Source organism: Chenopodium album, chromosome 6 (genome assembly GCF_948465745.1).
Source record: "Chenopodium album chromosome 6, dcCheAlbu1.1, whole genome shotgun sequence".
Lineage (NCBI taxonomy): Eukaryota > Viridiplantae > Streptophyta > Magnoliopsida > Caryophyllales > Amaranthaceae > Chenopodium > Chenopodium album.
This window is the reverse complement of record NC_137839.1, coordinates 37,518,715-37,543,453: the sequence shown is the minus strand read 5'-3', so window position 1 is coordinate 37,543,453 and position 24,739 is coordinate 37,518,715. Positions and strand designations below refer to the sequence as shown.

General features: G+C 43.6%; 1 non-coding gene across 1 annotated transcript; it reads left to right on the top strand.

Moving 5' to 3' along the window:
- The first annotated feature begins 23,783 nt into the window (after positions 1-23,783).
- LOC145637625 (small nucleolar RNA R71) lies at positions 23,784-23,889 on the top strand. The gene has a single exon (XR_014114388.1). It is a non-coding gene; the product is annotated as a small nucleolar RNA R71 (small nucleolar RNA).
- Positions 23,890-24,739: the final 850 nt, after the last annotated feature.

The following is a 24,739-nucleotide window of genomic DNA, read 5'->3' as shown; positions in this document are numbered from 1 at the left end:
AGACGGGTCGACCTTTAAGTTCGACCTAGTCATAAAAGGGGCTTTTACTTTACAGACGACCCTGAGGGAGGTGGAAAGCTATATTCAAGAAACAGACCTCTACTCACCAGGTAGCCAGTTTGACTCCAAGAAGTCTGATAGGCAAAAAGATAGCCGATTTTCACAGTCGGCCAAGAAAAAAGATGAGAGCAAAAAGAGAAAAGAAGTCTAGGCGGTGAGTGATTCTGACCAGCCGTCCCAGAAGAAAAAGAAAGAATTTAAACCGTACGTCCCTAGGTACAAGTTTAAAAAGGACTGCAACTCCATCCTCATGGAGAACAAGCCGAGTCCAATGAAAAGTTCCATTCAATTAAGGAACAAAAATAAATTCTTCCAATACCATGAGGAAGTTGGCCATGACACCTACGACTGCTTCAGCCTTCAGCGGGCGTTGGATCGTCTAGCTGACAAGGGGATGTTAAAGTCATACATTTCTAAGTCCAAAGGGACTAATAAGAAGAACCCAGGGCAGTCATCTAGACACCCCAGCCTAGTAGTAGTTAGGACACCGATAAGGAGCCGGTCTACACCATAACAGGCGGGTTCTCATGCGGTGGCCCTACCATCCGGGGCACCAAGAGCCATCTTTGAAAGATGAACAATGATGATGATGATGATCAGGCGGCAGGTAGCTCCTCCTTCCCAGACGTTTTGATCACTGAGAAGGACAAGGGCATTGTCCGTCATCCGCATGAAGATCCGGTCATCATTGAATGTAAGGTCGCCAACCAGCTGGTTGGTCGAATCCTTATTGACACTAGCAGCTCGTCGGACATCATCAGTCTCCGGTACCTGCAAAAGCTGAAATACAACCTCAACAGCATGCATCCCGGTTACCCACCCCTTGGTTTGTTTTGGGGGTGGAATGGTTTACCCAGTCGGTAGAATTGACTTACCTATCCGGGTGGGTGAAAAAGGAAAAAGACGACACCTGGTCGTCAAATTCTGAACTGACCGCCTATAACATTATCCTAGGCCGGCCAACCCTCAAAGAAGCCAAGGCTGTAATCATCTCTTCTATCATGCTCATTAAGTTTGAGAGGGATGATGGCTCTGTTGGTTCCGTGAATGGGGATCAAAAGACGGCCCGGGAGTGCTACCTCTCAGCCGTCAAGGATACTATGGCCCCAGATGGCCAAGGGCAGGAACAAATAGACCTTGACAATGTTAAGAATGCCGCCCCAGCCCCACCAGCAGCTGGGAAGAAAAGAAAGGCTCCTCAGTTGGTGTAGGTGAAGAAAGAGAAAAAATAGCTATCACTGACCGGGAAATGGTCAGATGAGCTCCGTCCCCAACTGTGTGGAGAACATATTGATATACCTCTGGACGACAGCGGTCCAGAGCGTACTCTTAAGGGTGGGACGACTGCTTATGCTAAGCTGGGTGCCGACCTGTACCTATTGTTGAAAGAATTCAAATACATTTTTGCCTTTGAAGTGGAAGAGATGCCAGGCGTCAGCCCAGATCTTGCTGCCCGCAAACTTGCTTTGGATCAAAAAAACAAGCCCATCCGGCATAAGAAAAGAAACCACGGCGAGGAAAGAAGTCAGGTGGCAGCTGCTGAAGTAAAAAAGCTGCTGGATGCCGGGTTCATACGACCATGCAATTTCCCCGACTAGGTGGCCAATGTTGTGCTTGTAAAGAAGCCGAATGGAACCTGACGTATGTGTGTTGATTACACAGATCTCAAAAAGACATGCCCTAAGGACAGTTACCCGCTTCCAAAGATCGACAGTTTGGTCGATTCTACAGCCAGGCATGCCTTGATGAGTTTTATGGATGCCCACTCCGACTTCCATCAGAAACCCCTGTGGAAAAAAGATCAAGAGAAGACGGTTGTCGTCACTGGTCAGGGGTTATTCTGTTACACTGGGATGCCCTTTGTCTTGAAAAATGCGTCGGGTACATTCCAACGGTTGATTAATACGGTCTTCATTAATCAAATTGGGAGGAATGTGGAGGCGTACATTGATGACATGATAATAAAATCCAAGCAGCAAGCGGATCACCTTGCTGATCTCCTAGAAACCTTCACCACACTCAGGCGGCATAAGGTTATGTTGAATCCTAAGAAATGCGTCTTTGGTGTTGAGTTTAGGAAGTTTCTCGGATTCCTAATTGATCAAAGGGGGATAGAGGCTAACCTTGAGAAGGTACAAGCGGTAATTGACATGAAGTCACCCCACACTGTTAAGGAAGTACAGAGACTAACCGGTTTCCTGGCGGCACTGGGGAGGTTCCTCAGCCGGTCAGGTGACAAATGCCTTTACTTCTTCCAAGCAGTCAGGAAGAAGACCAGATTTGAATAGGGGGATGATGCTGAGGCGGCCTTTCAAAAGCTGAAAGAACACTTGCACTCTTTGCCAAGGCTTGATAGCCCTCTGCCCAAAGAGACGATATACATGTACCTAGTCGTCTCAGATCATGCTCTCAGTGCTGTTCTCCTTGCTGAGATAGACAACATCCAACTCGCGGTCTATTTCATTAGCCAGGTGCTAAAAAATGCTGAACTCCGGTACCCCATGGTTGAAAAATTTGGCCTTGCTCTTTATATGGCATTCAAGAAATTGAAGTCGTACTTTCTAGCATATCTTGTTGTACCTTACACCTATTAGCCCCTCAAGCGGCCAATGTCTACCTTGGAGTCATCCGACAGAATGTTGAAATGGGCTATTGTAATGTAAAGTCTTGAAATCACTTTTGAACCCAGAAAGGCAGTGAATGGTCAGGCGGTTCCCGACTTCATTGTTGAAATGACACGACCGGTACCACCGTTAAACATTGATCAGGTTTGTAAAGTGTATGTAGACGGGAGCTCGACGAAGAGCGGCTGCGGTGCAGGAATTATATACGATTCCCATGAAGGAGACATATTTTAATATGCACTACGGTTTAAGTTCAAAGCCTCGAGTAATGAGGCGTAATACGAAGCCCTGCTAGCCGAAATCCGCATGTGTAAGGCAGTAGGGGCAACAAAAATTGACGCCTACTCTGATTCACAGTTGGTCATAAGTCAGTATGAGGGAAAATATGAGGCAACTCATTCGGCTATGATCAAGTATCTTCAGGCAGTCAAAGAAGAGGCTGGGGCACTTGAACAATTCCGTCTGAGTCAAGTGCCCAGGTCAGATAACAACCATGCGGATGCATTCTCCAAATTGGCTTCTTCCGCCAGTTGTGATACGCCTCGGTTAGTGTTGTTGGAAGTTTTGGAAAAAATAAGTATAAATGAAGAGCCCATTGGAATCCTGGACCGAAGCTCTACCTACATGGATGGCATCTGGGCATATTTAACAGACGACATGCTTCCTGAATTACCACATGAGGCAGCCGTCATGAAGAAGCGAGCAACAAACTTCGAGATGAGAAATGGAGAACTCTTCGAGGCGGGTTTCCTTAACCCTCTATTGAAGTGCGTTACCCTAGAGAAGGGTAAAGATGTTCTCGAGGAATTGCATGCGGGATACAGCGCCTCTCATATAGGCGGCAGATCCCTAGCCGTCAGAGCCAGGCGGCATTACTTTTGGCCTACTCTTGAAACAGATGGTAAAGAGTTGGTGAAGAGGTATGACAAATGCCAGAGGTTTGGCAAGCTTATCCACCGCCCGGCTACTGATTTGATGGCAATCCACAGCCCAGTCCCATTTGCTAAGTGGGGCATGGATATCTTGGGTCCTTATACGCCTGCACAAGGCGGAAAGCTTTATATTTTGGTGGTTGTGGATTACTTCACTAAATGGGTAGAGGCTGAGCCGGTCAAGAACATCAAGACAAAGGATGTCATCTCTTTCGTTTGGAAGAACATCATCACCCGGTTTGGGGTACCTATGTCTATGGTGTTTAATAATGGCCCTCAGTTTGAAACGCCTCACCTTAAGACTTGGTTGGGAGATCAGGGAATCTCACATTGTTTTGCATCAGTCAGCCGACCCCAAGCAAACAGCCAAGTTGAAGCCTTCAACAAGCTTATCTCATAGGGCATAAAAAGAAAATTGAAAGAGTCGGTGGCTTATTGGCAAAAGAGCTGATTCATGTCCCATGGGCCATCCGGAAAACTGCCAAAGGGGCAACCAGTAAAACCCCATTTCTCATGGTGTACGGTGTTGAATCCGTCTTGCCCATTGAACATTACTAGCCGACCCTGTCATGATTTATGATGAAGAGGCAAATTAGGAGGCCAGGGGCAATGCTGGCATTGGACTCTCTCCCGGAACGCAAGGGCAACACTGCCCTATGCCATAAGATATACGGTCTGAGAATGACGAGAGCGTACAACAAGAAACTACGCAAGTGCCCTTTGAAAGTTGGCGACTTTGTGTTACGAAAAATGGAGGCAACCGGTAAGGCAAATGAGCTTGGAAATCTAACCCCCAATTGGGAAGGCCCCTAACGGATCTATGAAGAAGTCAAGGATGGCACCTACCGTCTGGAAACCCCAGACGGCAGACGGCTACCTCGATCTTGGAATGTAGATAACTTAAAAAAGTACTACTTCTGAGAATGGTAAATTTTTTGTAAACAAAGAGTCTATTAATGAGAAATCAGGCTTTGTTTTCAAAATTATTTTGTTATCTTTATAATTACTTATCCGCCTGGGTAATACTTAGACGGAACATTTGCTTAACCAACTAAGTTTAATACTTAGTGTAAATTCAATGTTAAAATAACACGCGGCCAATGGCCAGACTAAAAAACAAGGCACAAAAATGCTTAGTAGCTATACAACCGGTCTCAAACAAGACCAAAGGCCAATGGCCGGATGGTTGCTTAACTTACAAAACTGCATGTCCCAACATGGACAATGGCGTCCGGCGACACCCCTCCAGGTGCAATCGTCGCAGAGAGCAGACTTTTTGTCAGCCCTACGTTCCTATGCAGACGGCAAAGATTGAACGACCAAATTGGTCAACTCATAGCCTTCTGTCCAGAATAATCTACAAGAACGATTAAGTATCCAAATACTGGATGCCCTGAGGCATCAGCCGGTTACCGGCTGAAGTTCTTACTTAGATTATTCATTCCAAAATTGCACTCTCTCTCCCAATTGGGGTAAAAGAGTTTGTGTAATGGCTATGTAATAATCCTAGACGGAATATTACCGCCTGGGTAAGAGACTCAAAGCACTCGTTCTAATGCCTGACTGTGCACTTGGTTTGGGGTAATCACCATTGTGATTGATTGGCCTTAAAATACCTTATACTTCTCCAAGTATCAAGTGTTTTCAAGCCAATCAATCAATTTGAAATGAAACCAACCACACAACCGTCCAGAGGCAAGGTTAGCTGGATTGCAAATTGCCTCATGCTTTTTTAAGTTAGGCAAAATATTGAAGAATTGCAGCATATACGCAAAATTCAAAAAATTCAAATACAAACATGTATAAACAACCGACTGAGTCAGAATTCTTCATATAAAATTTAAAACGGCACTAAGGCCATTATAATTGTTAACCGGACATACATCCGGTAAGAAAGCAAGGAAATAATTATTTACCCAACTCCAGAGTTGGTAAAGATACAACATACTCGGCTTACAAGCTGAAAAAGAAAGATACTTGGCATACTACAGCTTAATTTGGGGAGGCTTGCCTAACGCTGAGGTGGAAGCTGCTGATCCGGTTGCTTCTAACTGCTTGGGAGGGCTTCTGATTGGTTATCAGCCACCTGAGGCTGGCTGCCTTCATTTTGTTCATCCTTCGCCGGCACCTCCTCATTATCTGAGACTTCATATCCTAGCCCTGCAGCCGATTCCTTTAAGCGAGGCGGAGCTGCCTCTCCCAACACTTAGGCATCATACACCATAGTGGCGTAATCATACCTAAGCTTGTAGACATAAATGTTCACATCCGGATAGAGGAGCCCCCAGGCTATTTTCAGGCGGGTTGCATTGTCCCGCTCGTTTTCCTCCATCAGCCGGGTCTGCTCCTTGGCGATTTCATCTCCATGCTGGTAACGCATGTTGATGATCTCTACCCCCAGTCGGGCGACGTCTGGCCGAAGCTTTGTGTTCTTGTTGTCATTGTCTTCTAATGCCTTTAGTTCAGCCTTAGCATCCTTTAGTTTTTTATCAAGGTCATTAGCCCGGCTAGTAGCTTCATCGTTTGAAGTCGTCAAGCTCCGGATTAGCTCCTCCTGTTTCAAATCTACTACTTTAATCTCTAAATCACACATATAATTAGCATATTCAGTAGAGTTGAGGTTTTCAAGGGCCCTCCATTTGGCGTCATTTACCTCTTCTTGCTTCCGATTGAAGGGGTCCCGAAGCCCATCCACCCTCAGCATTACCTGAAAAAAGGGCAGCCGGATTATGAAATACTTGGTAAAAAAAAGAAGAAAAAAATATCAGAATTAAGTTGATGATTCTTTTACCTCAGCCAGTTAGCCCATTATCCGGTCGAAGTCCACCACCTACAGATCAGGTATGGAATTTTTCTCCGACCGGGTGAGGGTCCTCACCATCTGTTTTGCAAACCAAACAAGATCTGGCTCGTCGGATGTAAGATCTGCACCAAAAGAAGTACTTGGTGAGAAGGATGCAGCATAGTTGGCATTCATTCGTTGCCGATTGCTGATTGAACCCCCTGAGGGGTCTACCTTAGTCTTGACTCTCATGTAGTCAAGTGGCCAAGGTATTTCAATCTTGTCCTTAACTTGGGTCTTCGGATGGGGCTTAGGAGTCTCCTCCTCCCCAATTGTTGTCGCACCGGCTGCAACATTAGGTGGTTGGCCACCCTTTGATGTCGTAGAGGCATCCGGCGCATTCTTCTGCGAGCGTTATAAGCTTTCGCTCAGAATTTTCATGGCAGAAAGAGATTTGCCTCCAGTCGTAGGACGATCCGGGTTGGCAGTAGAAGTTCACTAGGAGGGGTTCCTCCTGGCGGTCTTGGCAGCCGGAGTTTTTTCAGCTCCTCCCCTTACGTTTTGAAAAGCATGGAGATAGACCGTGGAACACGTTTAGTGGCATCCTGCAAATTAAGACCTAAATGTTACCAGCCGGCAAAATCCTTTGCAAGAAATGTAAAGAAAAAACTTAAGTCAGGCGGTATTACCCTGCCTTTCTTGGCCTCAACGGCTGCTCTCTTCGAGAGCGTGCTTTCCTTGCGCAGTAGCGCTGCTGACATAGCCGGGGTCTTGGTTGTGTCAACCATATTCAAGGCGTCGGTTGCAAGGAGAAAATAAAAGTTAGAAAATCATAAAAAGTTTGAAGTACAAAATAAAAACTACAGAAAAGCCAGATGTTAGTGGATCTACCCTTGGGAAACATGGGGCTTAACCCACAGGCGGACAAAAAGCATTCATCCTTGAAGTAGTCCGGGTGGGGGATCCAGTTTTTTTTAACAATGATGTGAGTCCCATCCCTCAAGGGCTCGGTAGTGGTTTTAAAGAAACCCGGCTCCATTATTTGCTCCCGGGCCCTAGTAGAGAGCGCCGGGAGAGGGCATTTCCTGGCAAGAAGAACCGGTTCTTGATTGTACCAGTGCAGGGTCCGGTTGTGTCATAGGGTAGGTGAGGAGATTAAGTAAAACTTGTCCTTCCACCCGGACCACTTAGACACCTTGTCCAAACTCATCAAATGTTGGGGCAAGGTGGAAAGAGTGTACCATGCCCCGTGACCGCCTGGGGCCTTGCTCAAGTAATGCATATGAGCGAAGGCAGAAAAGATGTTCACCCACGAGTTTGGGGTGAGTTGCTAGACTCCCTAATCATACCCCTTTAGCAGGGCTATGTCCCCCGGAAGCATCCTAATTTTCTTAGGGTCAGGGTTGTCAGCAACTTTCGCCGGCTGTTGATAGTCAGCCGCGAAATTATCTTGATCGGAGCCAGAAGCCTCAGCTCCCGATCTTTCAGCGACCTTAGTACCGCCTGATCCTTCCCCGGATCTAGAAGAGGAGGTGGCCTCTTCGCGGTCTACCTGGCGTACGTTTGAGCTCCCAGAAAAAGAGGGAGCCTCTTCATTAGAATTGCCGCTCTCCTCCAAGTCCTCATGTTCCCCATCTGGAACAACCTCGTCGGCAGGCACTTCCATGGTGCGCCGGCTCTTAGACTTTCTGGCCATCTGTTTGACTCTGGACAATGTGTCCTACACAGACATAGAGAGGGAGGAATTCGGAGATGAGCACAGCAATTCCGACAGTCCAAAAAAGGCACCCCCTGTTCTAGACTTAGCCATTCCGGGAGACCGGCTGAGTGTCCTAGGCAGTGCCGAGTGTGTGGATTCAGAACTCATTTTATTTCTAAGACTATGTATACAGACGGAAAAAAAATGTATACAAGTTGGAAAAGAAAAGCTAAAAATGGTACAGGCGGTTACCTAGCGTTTAACTGTGGAAAATCTAAAAACCGTTACAGACGGTGACCGGGTGTTGCAAGGTTAGCACACGGAAATCCGGAAAACATTGATGCAGACGGAAGCAGAGAATCTCTCTCTAAAAATCTCTCTATCTCTCTCTAGAAAGTCAAATGAAAATGAAGTGAGAAAAAAGGGGAGGGGGTAAACTTCTATTTATAGAAGGTGAAAACGGGGGCATCCCCGTTTGAAATTTAAATTTTACTATCCGTTACCGTTCACCTTTGATAGGTGGACACGTGTCACAGGCATCACATGACATTCACGTGACCCCTGTGAGGGGCAAATGTTTAGGGTAAAAATACCCTAGACATGTTGACCAATTAGAGAAGGCCACATGTCAAGTTCAGGCTGGCCCAAGTGGCTTAATAGCCTCCTAACAAGTGGCCTTTTAAGATAGCTTCTGAAATGGCGGCCTTCAAGGACCCAAATCCCAAGAAGCGCCGTAATTCGTCGCAGCCCATCAAAATCTAGGTCAAGTAACCTAGATAGGGGCACTCCTACCAATGACCTTATAAATAGGGAGATGTTTCCCCATTTTGGGGACACTTTCAATCATTTATTACACCTACTTTCTCTCTCATCAGAGAAACACCTGAGCTTGGAATCCAAGCAGATCCCCACCTAAATTTCTGTACTCTTTATTCCCTTTCAAGTTACTAACTTGATCTTCCGAGGCGGAGCTCCACCACCCGGAGTCTCCGTTGTTTTTGCAGGTACAGCTCAGTCGGACCAATCTTTGTGACGTAACTCTACCGAGGGACAAAAACCCCCCAAAACAGCTTCGAAGGTATTCAAAGGCAGAAACTTCAAGTGTTACTTGTTTTTATGAGTCAAATTTGCAATAAACAGGCGAACCATCTCTTTCTCCGTGGGAGTATCCACCAAGAGTGCAGCTGTTTCTCTCCACCTGCTTAGATAAGTAGTGAAGCCTTCATTCTCCTTCTGTTTGAGAATGGAGAGTTCACGTTAAGAAGTCTTGGCTTGGATGTTATACTTGTAACAGTTCATAAAGCTTTCAGTAACGTCCTCCTAGGTCGCAACATGTTTGGATTCTAGAGAGTGGAACCATTGTTGACAGGCATGCTCCAAGGAAAGAGGGAACATAGTAGGGAAGAGTGTTACATCTAATCCCTTAAGAGCCATGTGACAAGGGGTCGGACTAGGTCGTTGAAACTAACCATACCCTAGGCCAAACAAAATTTGTAATCTCTCAACACACCCTTATACAAGTTTAATGGTAAGTTGAGGGTCGAACCACTAAGGAATGCGGGCGATCTTATATTGTCAAGTCAAGCTATTCCAAAAAGGTGAGGTAAGGGTGTGAATGCTAAACAACTAAACAAGATAGGTTGGGACAAATGTAATAAACACTAGGGCTCGGGATCCACATATATTTGTAACAGATTCTGCTAATTGGGAAAGAGTTGACTAAGTCGAGTGATGCGAGGGAAAACCAATCATGCAACCAAGAGAGCATATCAAGCTATTTTCCTAGAGGTTTAACTAGCGTCAACTACGATAAACTCTAGCTAGGAACGTCACAAGACACCTTAATTGTTAAATGCAAGCCACAAATCAATGGTCCGTATCAATGTGAACCTACAATGCAATCTAGTGTGAATAACTATGGTGATCAAGCCTAAATCAAACACACACATGTACATAATCAATCAACCAATTTAATCACATCATCAACTCCATCAATTTTCCCAAATTAACAACAATCCATTACTCATATATGCTTCACCATTACCCTAGCAATCAAACTACTCACAATCCATAGAAATTAAGATCAAAACAAAGCTAAACAACAAATTCCTCATGATCAAATTAAACAAACTAAAATCAAATCACAAATCAATCAAACTTCAATCAAACTTAAATATTCAACAAAACAATTGAAATCAAACTAAAGATCAAACTAAAGATTGAACTAAAGAAAAGGAATCCTTACAAACTTGATCAAAGATCAAAGGAAATGGAGAAATCTTCAATCATCAACAATCCACCATGAAATTCTCTCACTAAAACCTAGAGTTTCTCTCTCTAAAAATCTCTCTAATTTTATCTAAATCTAGTTCTCCATTCTATTCTAATCATTCTCTCTCTAAAAATAGAAGGAAAAACTATATATAGTAAAACTAACAAGAGAAAAGTTAGTTAGATCGTCAAAAAGAAACCCCGGAATGTGCGTTCGCAACAAGAAAGATTCGCGACCGCGAGAAAAAGGGTACGGAACAGGGGCCCTGGCAGGCGCGCCTGCGCCACCTAGGTGCGCGGCCGCACCGCCCTCGTGCGCGCCCGCACCTGGCAGTAGGGGAGCTCCCTCTTCTTCGTTGACGAGGGGAAAACTAGGTCGTTATCTAATCTTCCCTCGGTCAAACTAAATTTATAAACACTTAACAAACCTAAATACGAGTATAGAGGCAAGTCAAGGGTCGAACCCAAAGGAACGGTAATGTTCAAGCACTTTCAATTATGCACCTAAGCTAGGTCGAAGACGAAGGTAAGATAGAATACTAACAACTAACAAAACAAGTAACCAAGGAAATAAAACACTAGGAACGGGGATCAACAAGTAATCATGTCAATTGCAACAACTTGGAAGAGTATGCCAATCAAAGGTTGTGAGGACTAATGAAAAGAGAAATCAATTGGAATCAAAGAGCTATCTCCTAATTGTTAAGCTAGGGTTCACTATGAATAACAAATCAAGAGAATCACAATCAAAACCAATAGACAATTGCAATCCCTAAATCAATTGTTCGTGTCATTAGCAATTACAATGCAATCTAGCATAATTCTCAAGGCCTAATTGAATTACACACATGCAAACCTTCATTAATCACTTTAATCTCAACAATTAATCAACACAATTACAAAATTAATCACAATTAATCAATCATACAGGTTTCACCCAATTCCTAGCCATCAACTACTCAAACAACATCATCAAATCAACTATCAACTATAGAGAACAAGAATCAACAAAATATCAAGAACAATTACTCTAATCAAACATCAAATATCAAACATCAAACCAAACAAACATCAAATTAAACAAAGCAATTGAATGAGATAGAGTTTAGAAATGCTCATTGATAATTAAGAAGATCTCCAACACAATTGTCACACTTGCATCTTGACAAGGGAATAATCGTGTCGTTGAGCGACTACACCTAAGTCAAATTAATTTATAACGCTCTACCAACCTAATACGTGTATAGGGTAAATAGAGGGGTCGAACCACAGGGAGACATGCATAAACACCGCATTCACTACTTAAGACTTTAAGCTATCTCGGGACAAGATGTATGAATAACTAAGAGATTAAACTAAGGATTAAGAATGATTAAAGATCAATATAACTAAACACCAATGGAAGTGGGTAGATGTAGATGTCACTTGATCATGCAATAACACAGAAGCAAAGCAATGGCAAACTAAGCATGCAAGAATATCGAAATAAAGCTTGATCTAACCGCCTTCCGGGGTTAATCGATTTCTCCTAACATAGCCTCTATGTTTCCACATTAGAACCATATATTAGAAGGTGCAAACAAAGAATTATCGATAGTAATGAATCTCAACTAAGTCAACTTCCGTTACTTGTTAGTAAAGACTCATCTTTGATCAACTAACAATGTGCACTTGCAAGACAGACCAAAGAATATCAAGCATACAAAGACTTTAATCACCATTAACATAAACCCCAACATCATAAGCATGAATCAATTAACAACTACACCATCCCCACACCCTTGGTTAGGTGACTACTCACAAATCATATTGAAGACAATATCAATCATCAAATCAATAAGCATCAACATGATCAATAAGCAAAGAAGGAAAATCAAAATAAGCAAACAAAACTAGATACAAAAGTAAAGAAAGAGAGTAAGAGATTGCTCATTCATTGAAGATGAAGATTTACAAAGATTCAATCAAGCTCCTTCTTCAATATCCAAGTTCATCAATAGAAATCCACACTTTCTCTCTCTACTAATGAAGTTTCTCTCTCTAGATTAAGCTAAAAATGTAGAAAAATTAAAACTAAGTTAATCCCCCCCCCCCCCAAAACGTTCTAAAAAAAGGGACTTATATAGTCCGTACAGAGTCAGCTGAGAAAAGGAGAGGTCCGACCGAACAAATGGGAAGGTTCGGCCGGACTACAGGGTAGGTTCGGCCAAACCATGGGTAGGTTCGGTCGAACCTCCCTGATCCTGGTCTGGTCGAACTCCTGTGGTTCGGCCACTCCTGCAAAACTGCCAATTTTCATCTTGCCCCTGCCTCGAAGTTCGGCCGAACCACTGAGCAGGTTCGGCCACACCTTGGTTCGGCCACACCATCAGGAGGTTCGGCCGAACCTCTTCTGAATCATGCTTCCTCTAGCTTCCTTTGAGCTTAGCTTCCTCCTCTTGAAAATCTCGATGGTTCCTACAAAGCATAAGCATGAAAAGCACAATAAGAACAAAGCGGGAAGACTAAGAAAAGGGAGGATAAAGGAGAAAGAAAAGAGAAAGCAAAGCTAAGTAAAAATGCTTAGAAAGAGGGCCAAACAAGTGCAAACGAGGGGAGAATCCTTAGAGAAAAAGGATAAAAGAGTGGCATAAATGCCACTCATCAAAATCCCCCACACTTGCCTTTTGCTTGTCCTCAAGCAAGGAATACTAAAACAAAAAGACAACACACAACAAGCATAATATGACAAGGGTTAAGAAAATCAATCGAATTTCACGATGGGAAATGCTCCAAATGGACTCTAACATAGGGACATGAATCAAATAATGCTTACTTTTCTCAACTCAAAGAGGGGGAACACGTTCTAAGATGCTCATGGTTGAGGGAGACAAACCTAAGCTAAGCGTAGAGAACTAATGATTTCATCCTCTTCCCTAGCTCCAACCAAGACGGTCCACATTCTCTCCACTAGCTTCAAATCATCCCTAAGTTAGCTCCTCATGGTTCCTCGAGGGAACCGTAAAAAGAAATTTATTGTGGAGTCATAAGGTTATCCCGACATCTCAACTATGCACACTCTTTCCATAGGGTTGAAATCTATCTCCCTCCACCGTTCTTTGACCGCACTTCTCCAAGTCCAAGGGTCTTAACTTGGGTTGTAATGTCATGGCTAAGGGTTAAGGTTGGGAATTAATTTGAAAATTTTTGGTGGCAAATCCTAAGTGAAGCAAAAGAGTGGCCATCTCTCAAGAACCACCTAAGAATTGAACCTAAATTCAAATTACAACCTTCAATACAAGATTTCATAACATTACTTCATTTCTCTCATCATTTCCTCTTCCTTTTCCTTCCCCCTCTCTCTCTTTTTTTTTTTTTTTTTTTTTTTTTTTTTTTTTTTTTTTTTTGAACTTCATACGTTGCATCCTTCCTCACAAACTTTTTGCAAATATTTCCTTTCATGAACAACCTTCAAAATCTCACTTGAACCAATATTCACAACTTTCTTGCCCTAAAACCAACACTCTCGAATTCGAACCTCAAAAACCAATGCTTCACTAACTACAAGGGTTGGTAGAACATAGGCCGAAAGGTTTGTAATATGGCTAGATCAAGAAAGGGGAATGAGGCCCAAATTGGTTAGCAAGTGGGTGGATGTAAAAATGAAAACCAAATTTATAACAAAACACAAAGAAAACAAAGAAAAATGAGAAGAAATGCCCTCTTCCTCCTTTAAAGTTGTTTGGTCACGATCTCGGGAGCTAAATACCAACACAAAGATTAAGACATGCATAGTTAAGGATCCAAAATGCCGCTCACAAGAGTGATGAAGGCTAGAACAAATGACGCTCACACGGGATAAAAAATAAGCAAATACCAACCAAGGGAATCCTATTCACTACGGAGAGCAACACCATCTTACCACTTTCCCGTGAACTAAGGGGTTCAAACGTCATCAAGAGTTCTAAACCGGGCTACCTTAGCTTATAATGTGTCTAATTCAACCTTAAGCATTCTTAAACCGTGTAAACCCTCATCAACTAGGAAGGTAAGCATTCAAAGCCATGTCATCAAAAAGGCACATAAATTCTTGAATCCAAATGAATGAGCAAATCCACATAAAAAATGTTTCAACTTGTCATAGTCATGCTCGTTACATAAAAGAGAACAAGAAAAACACACAAAAGGGAGGAAGAAATTAAAAAGGTTCATAATCGAGGCATGTAAATCAAATAAATCCCAATCGACATACAAGTGATCGTTGATATCAACATCAACGATCCCAGGTTCCTTGGAACCAAAATCAATCAACCTCGAACCATTCAACTCTTCCTAAACTAGACCTAAACTAAGCACTCAAAGAAAAAGAAAAAGAAAGAGAGGAAAGGTCTCACCGAATGCCGCTTGAAATATAAGACAAGGTAATATATCCAATTCTCACCAAGGGAGCTAGTGTTGCTCCTTAACGTCCTACATCTCCGCTTCAAGCTTCAATAGAGGTGAGCCAAACAAAAGAAACTAAAACAAAACAAGAAAAGGTTAGAAAACAAAGAAAAAGACTAAAGAAACAAACAAAAAGAAGAAAAATTAATAAAAAGCTATCTACGAAGTTTGGATTAAGGGGATTTGGAGTTTCGGGAAATTTGGAATTTTTTTTTTTTCGGGAGCATCTCCACCTACAAAGACTCGGGGATCATCAAAGAAAATCATCAGAAATCAGCAAAAATAACCATAAAACATCATCATCATCATCACATCAATAATCATAAAACATTACCATCTCATCACATCACCATCACAACATCACCAACATCATCACCACCGCCACAACGCCACATCAATACCACAAAGCCACTATCCTCACTATCCTCCTTATGTGCAAGCAACTACCCTACCATCCTACCTTCCTATGTACACTTCAACCAACCAAAAGGACATCCTCCCCCACACTATTCTTTTGCTCGTCCCGAGCAAAAGTGACAAGTGAGAAGATCGGGGGGAAGGGAAAAGTTCCCACAGCATCACTGGTTATCATCTCCTCGCCCCCTAGGTTGAGGGGGGTTGTTAGGATCAAACCCGGGAGTGTCCATGAAAGGGTGGAAGGGTTGGTTAAAGTGCTCATAGGGCCACCCTTGGGCACCCCAACCACCATCAAAAGGAGCGGGGATGGATGCGGATGCCGGGTCATAAGACGGATCACACCCACCCGGACGATAGGGGTCGTATGGGGGGGTGCCAACGCGTTGGGTAGGGTCGATGGGACCTTCCCAATAGGCGTAGCAAGGGGGGGTGGGGTGTTGAGGGTCATAGGGTCCCCAATGATTGACCGGACCCTCTTGAGGAGGGTGGTAGGGGTAGTTCACATAGGGCGCTTGAATGCCCGCTTGCACAAGATTGTCATAATTTGCCCTCGCGTAGTACCCCCATTGCTCAATGGAAGCTTGATTGTCTCGACGAATATCGTCGAGGGTACTACGAAGGGCATTGAAATCAAAAGGAGGAAAGGAAGAAGAAGAAGATGCCTCACCTCCCCCGCTAAGGGGGGGATTGATTTGCTCTTGATGGAGGACCGGTGGAGGTAGAGGAGCTCCACCCCGGGCTCTAGTTCGCCTCAGCTCATTGGGGATGATTTGCTGAGGGATCTTCCATTTGAGAGGAGCGGAGTGGTCCACCGTAGTGAGGTCGGGGTCCGGGAGGACACACCATTCGATCTCCCTATCGACCAGGAGGATAAAACGGCGTTTGCTAGTAGTGAAATTGAGGAAGCGGCTGTGACGGAGGGCGCTTATGGATAGAGCATAGGGAGGGAACTCGTCGGTGAGCTCTTCTCGGTTTTGGTGCACGGGTGGGAGCAATTCAATTTGGTCCTTGTACGCTCCACCCTTCAAAGAGAGAGCAATGATAGTAATCATGCCACCCATAAATATCTCATCACCTAGACGGTTGTCCCTAGTATCCAAGAGCCGTTGGATAAAGGTGGAGGAGCATTGAAATTTTAGCCGTTGAGGATTGTCGGCCAAGAATAGGCAAGCAACCTCGTCTTTTACCATGGAGCCGAGGTTGGCTTTGAAGAACACGGCGTATTGTAGAAGCCGTACAAAATACCTCAAGGCTAAATGGATGATGTTGTTGACCTTTGAGGTATTAGTTTGGAACCTATCCTTGTTTGTGATGCTCCTCCACCACTCTTGCTCGTTGTAAGGAATGCGATGGGAGGAGGTCATTTCAGACGGGTGATCAAGGCCAGTGGCGTGCCAAAAGAAGATCTCATTTAGATCACTCTCCGTTAGAGAGTGATCCTCGTTGAACATCCTGAAGTGTATAATGAGTTGAGGATCCTCATCGACATCTTCCGGCTCAAAAACTTCCTTGCGGAGGGAGGCAAGGAATTCCAAGGTCACACGCTCGTAAGTGTGAGCGTGGAGGTGGATGAAGTCGCCCCAACCAAAGTTTTGAGCCAACCTGGTCACCTCATCCAATATTCCCAGCTTCCTCAAAGTTTGAGGGCAAAAGAACCTTGTGGACCTAATCGGACGCCTGATGAGTGATGCATATATAGGCCAAAATTGCTCGTCCGGAGCAATAATGCCATGATCGTTGATGCCGGGAGGAGGTGGGAATTGCGTTGCTGAGGATTCTCCCACCCTCTTCCTCTTTGACTTTCCTTTTCCCTTGCCGAACATCGTGGTTCTACAAATTCACCAAGAGCATATCATTAGAACAAATTGATAGGAAATGACATAAGAAGCCAAGTACTTAACCAAGGTAAAAGTGTATGCTTGAGAGTATACAATTCAAGGCATGCATGAATACATTTGGACCAAGGTTTGAATAAGGATTCCTATGTCATTCCTAAATTAGTCCTGACAAGGTCTAGGTGAAATTTGGCATGATGTCCCCTTATTTTCATGATATCCAATCATCAAACCATCAAAATCAAGCCAAAACCATGAATAACAATCTCCAATAACATCCAACTCATGCATTTCTCAATCATAAAATGGTAACATGAATACCCTAGTATGAAATCAACATTCAATTACATTAAGATCAAAATAAAACCAAGGTAAACATGCATAATCATCATAAGAACATGTTCTACTATGAACAACCAATCAATTGCAACAAGTCAATCCAAAGAACCACATGAAATAAACAAGTCATTACTAATAATTTCAAGAATACCATAATTCACACTTAAATATGTAAAACATGGTAAAACTATAAGAAATTAAAGAAATAAACTTGCAAAAGCTAGAACAAACATACCACAATTGATTGGAAGGAAGTAAAAACCCAAAAACACCGAAGCACTTAAACCCTTGAAATTGGGGAAAATGGAAAGATGGGTTTGTTTGGTAGGAATTTTTGGTAGAGATTGCAAAAGTTGAGTGAAGGATGGAAAATAAGTGAGAAAGGATTAAGATTGGAGTGATTTTGATGGAGATTTGAGGTTGTAAGGGGAGGTGCAATGGAGGTTTAGAGTGAGAAGGAGAAGAATGGGGTAGGTGACGAATATGGGAGTGATATTCACGAAAATGCAGCAAAATAGAAAACATGGCAGCATTTTTTTTACGACTCTGAAGATAGGTTCGGCCGAACCGAGGGTATGTTCGGTCGAACCACAGTAAAAGTTCGGCCGAACTCCCCTGTGGTTCGGTCGAACCATTGCCAAAACTTTACATTTTAAAATCCGGGCAGAAAGTTCCAGCGAAATCGCAAAAAGAGAGGAGTGACCGAACCCAGGGAAGTTCGGCCGCACTACGAATCAAGTTCGGTCGAACCATACTTGGGTTCGGTCGAACCTATGCTGGAACTGCAAATTTTCAGATTCTGGCAGAAAGTTGCTGGAAATTTCTAAAAGTTTAGGAGTGACCGAACCCAGGGAAGTTCGGCCGCACTACAGTATAAGTTCGGTCGAACCTCCCATGGGTTCGGTCGAACCTTCTGCCAGAATTCAATATTTTTGTTTTTGGCAGAATGTTGCCATAAATCCTTGAAATTGCTGCAGTGGCCGAACATGAAGTGGTTCGGCCAAACTTCCATAAAGAATCACGCAAGTAAAAATAGTCCGTTAACACACATCTAAACACATTACAATCATGCTATATGCAAAGTATATCTAAAACCCAAGCACAATCAAAACCCAAAAATCCAAACAATCTAAAGTCGTAGATGGAAAAATAGAAGCAACATGAAAAGAAAAAGTATAAAAGGGTTAGAAACTCGGGTTGCCTCCCGGAAGCGCTTTTGGTTAACGTCGTTAGCTCGACGTTCCTTGAGTTGATCAAGGAGGGTCGAATTGACGATGCACATCAAGAAGTGTCACAGAAACTGGTTCATCACTTGGGAATCCTTCATGATAGGGCTTGAGACGGTGACCGTTGACTTTGAAAGGGGAGTGGCCGTCTTGGGAAATTTTGTAGGCTCCATAGGGAAACACTTCCGTGACAATGTACGGCCCACTCCATCTTGACCTAAGTTTGCCCGGGAAAAGCTTCAAGCGGGAGTTGAATAGGAGGACTTTTTGGCCTTTGACGAATGCCTTCTTGACAATTTGAGCATCGTGCCAAGCCTTAGTCCGCGCCTTATACATGCTTGCGCTATCGTAGGCATTCATCCTCAACTCCTCTAACTCATGTAGCTCTAGAAGCCTTTGCTCACCCGCACTATGGAGATCAAAGTTGATTTGCTTGATTGCCCAATGCGTTTGATGCTCCATCTCCACGGGCAAATGACAATTTTTCCCATAGACAAGCTTGTAGGGAGTGGTCCCTATTGGGGTTTTGAAGGCAGTCCTATAAGCCCATAGTGAATCAATAAGTTTGGAGGACCAATCCTTCCTTGTCCTAGCAACCGTCTTCTCCAAAATCACCTTGAGCTCTCTATTGGTGACCTCCGCTTGGCCACTCGTTTGAGGGTGGTATGCAAGCCCTCGCTTGTGAGAAACCCCATATTTATCAAGTAGTCGAACGAAGGTGTGGTGCTTGAAATGCGATCCCCCATCACTAATTATTGCTCTTGGAACACCAAATCTCTGGAAGATCACCTTTTTGAAAAGGTCGACCACCACCTTAGAGTCATTCGTTGGAGAAGCCACGGCCTCCGCCCACTTAGATACATAGTCAACGGCGACCAAAATATACTTGTTCCCATGTGAAGAAATGAAAGAGCCCATGAAGTCTATAGCCCACACATCAAAAACTTCAAGCTCAAGGATGGGATTTTGCGGCATTTCATCCCTTCTAGAAATATTCCCCATCCGTTGACATCTATCACAAGTTTTGACAAATATCCACGCATCCTTGAATAGAGAAGGCCAAAAGAGCATAGATTGAAGGACCTTTGAGGCGGTCTTTTGAGCAGTCATATGCCCACCACAAGGAGAAGAGTGGCACATATGGAGAACACTTTGAACCTCGTCGTTGGGGATGCATCTCCTCAACAAACCATCGACCCCTCTTTTCAATAAAATGGGATCATCCCAAATGTATCTCTTGGCCTCGTGCTTGAGTTTTCGACGTTGTTGTGAAGTGAAATCTGGTGGTATGGCACTACAAGCTAAGTAATTCACAATATCCGCATACGAAGGCTCCGATTTCACTTCAAGGACATAAAGCACATCATCTCTTAGAGCGTCCTCTATTGGCAAGCCATCATCTTCAAACCTTGCACCGCCCAACCTTGAGAGGTGATCCGCCACCACATTCTCGGCTCCATTCTTGTCTCTCATCTCATAATCGAAGTCTTGGAGGACTAAAACCCATCTCAACAACCTTGGTTTAGCTTCCTTCTTCCCTATCAAATATTTGAGAGCCGAGTGGTCGGTATACACAATTGTCTTAGAACCAATGAGGTAGGTTCTAAACTTCTCGAATGAATGGATAACCGCTAGGAACTCCTTCTCGGTAGTTGTGTAGTTTCGTTGGGCATCATTGAGAGTTTTAGACAAATAATGTATGACATGAAGTTTCCCATTCTTTCGTTGTCCAAGAACCGATCCAATGGCCTCGTCGCTTGCATCGCACATGAGCTCAAATGAAAGAGACCAATCCGGACCTTGGACAATAGGAGCGGTGCAAAGGGCTTCTTTCAACCTACAAAAGGACTTATGACAAGCATCATCAAACACAAACTCCTTATCCTGTTGCAATAGGGATGTGAGAGGCTTAGCGATCATTGAAAAATCTTTAATAAAGCGCCGATAGAACCCAGCATGGCCAAGAAAAGACCTCACTTCCCTCACGTTGGTGGGGGGAGGAAGTTTTTCGATGACCTCAACCTTGGCTCTATCGACCTCAATGCCGGCATGGGAAATTTTGTGCCCAAGAACAATCCCACTTTCGACCATAAAGTGGCACTTTTCCCAATTCAACACGAGGTTAGCCCTCTCACACCTTTCTAAGCAACGAGATAAATTAGATAGACAATCTTCATAGGTGGCTCCTCCAACGGAGAAGTCATCCATGAAGACTTCTATCTCATCCTCAATCATATCACTAAAAATGGACATCATGCAACGTTGGAATGTTGCGGGGGCATTACAAAGCCCGAAAGGCATCCTACGATACGCATAAGTACCGTAGGGGCATGTGAAAGTTGTCTTCTCTTGATCCTTAGGGTTAATTGGGATTTGGAAAAATCCCGAGTAACCATCAAGGAAACAATAGAAGGAATGCTTTGTAAGCCTTTCCAACATTTGATCAATGAACGGTAGTGGAAAATGATCTTTGCATGTACTTGTGTTAAGTTGGCGATAGTCAATACACATGCGCCAACCGGTAACAAGTCTAGTGGGTACTAGTTGATCATGATCATTTTTCACTACCGTCATGCCCCCTTTCTTAGGCACAACTTGCACGGGAGATACCCAATCACTATGAGAAATTGGGTAAATAATTCCCGCATCAAGAAGCTTAGCCACTTCCTTCCGCACAACCTCTTGCATGGAAGGGTTAAGCTTTCTTTGCCTTTGCCTGACGGGTTTGGCATCTCCCTCTAGATCAATTTTGTGCATACATAAAGATGGACTTATACCCTTGATATCATCAATGGTATAGCCCAAAGCTTTTTTGTGATTTCTCAAAACATTGATCAAGAGGGAGGTTTGCTCCTCCGTTAGGTTAGAATTTACAATCACGGGGAAAGACTCATTGGGACCAAGAAATGCATACCTCAAGCCCAAAGGTAGAGGTTTCAAGTCTACCTTTGGTGCTCCCTTACCATTGGGGCTCTCTTCTCTTTCTTCAACTTGAAAGAGGTCATGAATGTAAGGAGCTTCTTCTTCCATGCTCGCGCCCTTGCACTCCTTGCTTTCCTCAAGAAAATCCTCATAGAATTGTATGTCTTCTTTGTGAGTACCTATCTTTGATTCATTCAACAACACACTTTCAAGGGGATCATTAGTGGCATGCAAGTGGGAGCGAGAAAATTCATCAAGAACCGTATCAAGAATATCTACCCTAAAGCATTCACCACTTGAGGAGGGTTGTTGCATGACATTGTTCAAATCAAACTCAATAGAATCATTGTCAATTTTCAAAGATATCTTCCCCTCCTTCACATCGATGATAGCTCTAGAAGTGGCTAGAAATGGTCTACCCAAAATTATAGGAATCCTCTCATCCTCATCCATTTCTAGCACATAGAAATCCACGAGGAATGTGAACTTTCCTACCCTAAGGGGAATGTCCTCAACTTTGCCCATGGAGAACTTAACGGAACGGTCCGCTAGTTGGAGAGTAATGTTAGTGGGAGAGAGGGTTCCTACACTAAGCTTTTGGTAGACGGAATAGGGCATGAGACTCACACTTGCTCCTAAGTCACACAAGGCTTTATCAAATTCAATGCCATTGATAGAGCAAGGGATGGAAAAGTTACCCGGATCTTTCAATTTGGTAGGTAGTTTGTTGGAAAGAATTGCACTACAATTGGCGGTTAAACTCACCGTCTCACACTCCCTTCTCCCACTCAAAAGATCTTTCAAAAATTTGGAATAGTGGGGCATTTGCTTCATAGCATCAACGAAAGGGACGGAGATATGCAAATTCTTAATGACTTCCAAAAACTTCCCAAATTGGGTATCAAGTTTAGCTCTCACAAATCATTGTGGAAAGGGTAGCTTCTCCTCTCTAGGTTGGCGATTTAGGGGCAAGGGGGTGGCTTCTTTTTCCTTGAGCACCTCAACATGTTTTTCTTTTTCAACACTCAATGGCTCATTGGGTTTTTCACCCTCATTCTCTAACTCCGCCTCTTCTTGGGGTTCTTCCTCAATTAAAGGGTCACTCCCTACTACTTTCCCACTCCTTGTTGTCACGGCATACAAAGGTTTTGGGTTGACTCCTTGACTTGGGATGTGAGAAGAAGAAGGAGAAGAAGAAGAAGGGGATGAATTAGATGCAAGTTGAGCAATTTGAGTCTCAAGCATTTTCATATGAGCATTGGTTCGTTTTTGAGCCTCTTCATGTTTCTTTTGATCCTCCTCACGCATTTTTAAAAGAGCATCTAATTTAGCCATCACGGGATCTATTGGAAGGGCTTCAAGTTGAAGAGGTTGTTGAGGTGGAGGAAGTTGGGGTTGATGGAAACCCGGGGGCCTATTAGTTTGGGCATAGTTAGGAACAAATTTGCCCCTATTGCCTCCCGTGCCTTGGTTAGGAACATTGCCTTGTTGATTATTTCCCATGTAACCGTGGTCACCAAAATTTTGATTTTGATGGTCATGGTATCGGGAATTAGGTTGTTGGTTTTGATTACCATATCCTCTTTGGTTAGAGTAGCCTCTTCCATTGAAATTGGAAGGGCCTCCCCCACCATGGTATTGGTTATCATAACCACCACCATTTTGGTTCCAACCATGGTTTCCACCTTGATTCCAATTCCCCATTTGATTGGAGGTTGGCCTCAAGTTTCCTACATTTCCCATTCTAGGAGCAAAATTCATAGCATTGACATTTTCCATATTACTATCATGTTCATGGGAAGGGGGTTGAACTTCACAAGCATAGACACAATGAGAGGTATCATGATCATAGGTTTCACAATTAGAACAAAACATGCATCCTTGGGGCATTGTATTGTAAGAAGAGGGGGAGGAAGTATCCATACCATTGCCTCCCTTGGTCGAAGGGGAGATATTACCATGAGGGTTGGACCTTTCTTTCATCAATTCATCCATTTGCTTGGTCATTTTGGAGATTTGGGTAGAAAGGTTGTTGATTGCGTTGGCTTGCTCCAATGCATAAACGCCCTTGCTAGAAGTAGCATCCCTTTCTCCTTCGTACCAATCATCATAGTGCTTTGCGGCTTCCTCTATAATACACTCCACTTCATGCTCTCCTTTGTTCATAATTGGACCACCGGCCGCGGCGTCTAGGCTTGTTCTTCCTTGAGGTGTGAGACCTCCATAGAAAGTGTGAATGAGTTGATACTTGGGTATCCCATGGTGTGGGCATTAACGTTGAAGCTCTTTGTATCGTTCCCATGCCGCACTTAGAGACTCACCACTCTTTTGGCGAAAACCTTGAATCAAAGACCGAGCCTCGGCGGTCTTCCTATGGTTATAATACCTCCTCAAGAAAGCCGTAGTCACTTGGTCCCATGTCGTGAGAGAATTAGGAGGCACCTCCTTCTCTAGCCATTCTAGACCTCTCCCAATTAGCGAAAATGGAAACATTTTGAGGCGAATATATTCTTGAGTCACTCCGTTGGCCTTTATTGTGTCACAATATTTCTCAAACTCTTTTAGGTGCTCATGAGGACTCTCAAACTTTTCACCCGAGAATTGTTTCCTCTCAATCAAGGCAATCAAATTAGGCTTGATCTCGAAATTGTTGGCTTGAGTAGTAGGAGTTAGGATCCCACTTTGTGCTCTAAAAGCTTCGGGGGCCCCAAGACGACTCAAAGGCGTATTCTCTCCCATTTTAGAACCTTCTTTACTTTCAAACTTATAGGTTGAGAAAGGGTTGATTTCTGAATTCGAAGATGATTTAGGGCTATCTAATTCTTCACTTGAGGGTGAAGAGGGTGGAGTATCTTCTAATTCTCTTACTCCTCTCGTTGGAGTGCGGGAATTTCTACTCCTTGCTCTTGCTTCTCTTCGAAGTAGGGACAAAGACCTCTCTAGCTCTGGATCGATGGGAATTAAAGATCTTGAGCGGGTTCGTCCTCTGTTCATACAACAAAGCTAAGAAGAACGTAAGCACTGACAAGTAACAAAAGTAGCAAACACTAACAAATAAAGGTGAGATAGTCTTAAACAAGCAATGAAATAGCAATGGAAACCGTCTCCCCGGCAACGGCGCCAATTTGACTAGGGAATAATCGTGTCGTTGAGCGACTACACCTAAGTCAAATTAATTTATAACGCTCTACCAACCTAATACGTGTATAG